The sequence below is a fragment of the Oryzias latipes genome, chromosome 18 (assembly GCF_053564925.1).
Source record: "Oryzias latipes strain Hd-rR chromosome 18, Olatipes_Hd-rR_3.1".
Taxonomy (NCBI): Eukaryota; Metazoa; Chordata; class Actinopteri; order Beloniformes; family Adrianichthyidae; genus Oryzias; species Oryzias latipes.
Genome location: NC_136254.1, coordinates 15,305,291 through 15,307,660, shown reverse-complemented (window position 1 = coordinate 15,307,660; position 2,370 = coordinate 15,305,291). Strand labels below are relative to the sequence as shown.

General features: G+C 35.3%; 1 long non-coding RNA gene across 1 annotated transcript; it reads right to left on the bottom strand.

Moving 5' to 3' along the window:
• Positions 1 to 713: 713 nt before the first annotated feature.
• On the bottom strand, positions 714 to 1,119 carry LOC144987236 (uncharacterized). Its single transcript, XR_013651108.1, has 2 exons — positions 1,053 to 1,119; positions 714 to 967 (listed from the first exon to the last, which is right to left on the bottom strand). It is a non-coding gene; the product is annotated as an uncharacterized LOC144987236 (long non-coding RNA).
• Positions 1,120 to 2,370: the final 1,251 nt, after the last annotated feature.

The following is a 2,370-nucleotide window of genomic DNA, read 5'->3' as shown; positions in this document are numbered from 1 at the left end:
AGTTCAGAAAAGTGTTGTTTTTTGTCACATTTCAAGTTGCAAAGTGAAAACAGTCAGAATTTGAGTCAAAATGCTTTTTTGACTCTTTTGGCTTCTATTTAGTGACAAAATGATTTCTATAAACAAAATACACTCAATAGGCAAAGATGTCATTTGTAGTTCAAAAAAGTGTTGTTTTTTGCTCACATTTCAAGTTGCAAAGTGAAAACAGTCAGAATTTGAGTCAAAATGCTTTTTTGACAATTTTGGCTTCTTTTTAGTGACAAAATGATTTTTAAATACAAAATGCACTCAAAAGGCAAAGATCTCATTTGTAGTTCAAAAAAGTGTTGTTTTTTGGTCACATTTCAAGTTGAAAAGTGAAAACAGTTAGAATTTCAACCAAAATGCTTTTTTGACACTTTTGGCTTCTATTTAGTGACAAAATGATTTCTAAAAACAAAATACACTCAATAGGCAAAGATCTCATTTGTAGTTCAAAAAAGTATTGTTTCTTTGGTCACATTTCAAGTTTAATAGTCAAAACAGTCAGAATTTCAACCAAAATGCTTTTTTGACACTTTTGGCTCTTTTTAGTGACAAAATGATTTTTAAATACAAAATGCACTCAAAAGGCAAAGATCTCATTTGTAGTTCAAAAAAGTGTGGTTGTCATGGCTACAGAACGACAGAGACCCAGATGCTGGAACCCGGAATGAGACACAGAGCTCAGGTAACTTGGCAAGAGGAAAGGGGATTTAATGAGGTAGCTGGTCAGGTAAGGCACAGTTTCTGGAGGTCCAGAGATAGAGAGACTACGGCCCGTGGCGTCACTGGTTGATGTCCTCACAGAGTCCGGGGTCGGCAGCGTGGATCCGTCTCTTGAGGGTGTTTGCTCGGCAGAGGCTCGTGGTGAGGTCAGGGGAAGCAGACCAGAGGAGGTTCCAGAGTGCAACAGGTTCAGGCGACCAAACGTGACTGGGGTTTCCTGCAGACAGGTAAAGCAACATTCATTAACAGGTGGCTAGAAACTAGGAAGCAAACGTGAACTAGAGGTGAAGGCCAATATGCACCATCAGGGGCAACGGACTGGCGAAGACTGATGATCCTGGAACTCCTTAAGTAGGCGGATGAGGTGATTAGGTAAGTGGTCGCAGCTGGGATGAATCAGGAGCCAAGCGGAGTGGAGAGGGGGAGGAGTCCGACAGAGGCACCATATCAGTGGTGTCTTGGTCACATTTCAAGTTGAAAAGTGAAAACAGTCAGAATTTACACCAAAATGCTTTTTTGACACTTTTGGCTCTTTTTGGTCACAAAATGATTTTTAAATACAAAATGCACTCAAAAGGCAAAGATCTCATTTGTAGTTCAAAAAAGTGTTGTTTTTTGGTCACATTTCAAGTTGAAAAGTCAAAACAGTCATAATTTGATTCAAAATGCTTCTTTGACACTTTTGGCTTCTATTTAGTGACAATATGATTTTTAAATACAAAATGCACTCAAAATGCAAAGATGTCATTCGTAGTTCAAAAAAGTGTGGTGTCTTGGTCACATTTCAAGTTGCAAAGCGAAAACAGTCAGAATTTCAACCAAAATGCTTTTTTGACACTTTTGGCTCTTTTTAGTGACAAAATGATTTTTAAATACAAAATGCACTCAAAAGGCAAAGATGTCTTTTGAAGTTCAAAAAAGTGTTGTTTTTTGGTCACATTTCAAGTTGAAAAGTCAAAACAGTCAGAATTTCAACCAAAATGCTTTTTTGACACTTTTGGCTCTTTTTAGTGACAAAATGATTTTTAAATACAAAATGCACTCAAAAGGCATAGATCTCATTTATAGTTCAAAAAAGTGTTGTTTTTTGGTCACATTTCAAGTTGAATAGTCAAAACAGTCATAATTTTAGTCAAAATGCTTTTTTGACACTTTTGGCTCTTTTTAGTGACAAAATGATTTTTAAATACAAAATGCACTCAAAAGGCATAGATTTCATTTGTAGTTCAAAAAAGTGTTGTTTTTTGGTCACATTTCAAGTTGCAAAGTGAAAACAGTCAGAATTTGAGTCAAAATGCTTTTTTGACTCTTTTGGCTTCTATTTAGTGACAAAATGATTTCTAAAAACAAAATACACTCAATAGGCAAAGATGTCATTTGTAGTTCAAAAAAGTGTTGTTTTTTGCTCACATTTCAAGTTGCAAAGTGAAAACAGTCAGAATTTGAGTCAAAATGCTTTTTTGACACTTTTGGCTCTTTTTAGTGACAAAATGATTTTTAAATACAAAATGCACTCAAAAGGCAAAGATCTCATTTGTAGTTCAAAAAAGTGTTGTTTTTTGGTCACATTTCAAGTTGAATAGTCAAAAAAGTCAGAATTTGAGTCAAAATGCTTTTTTG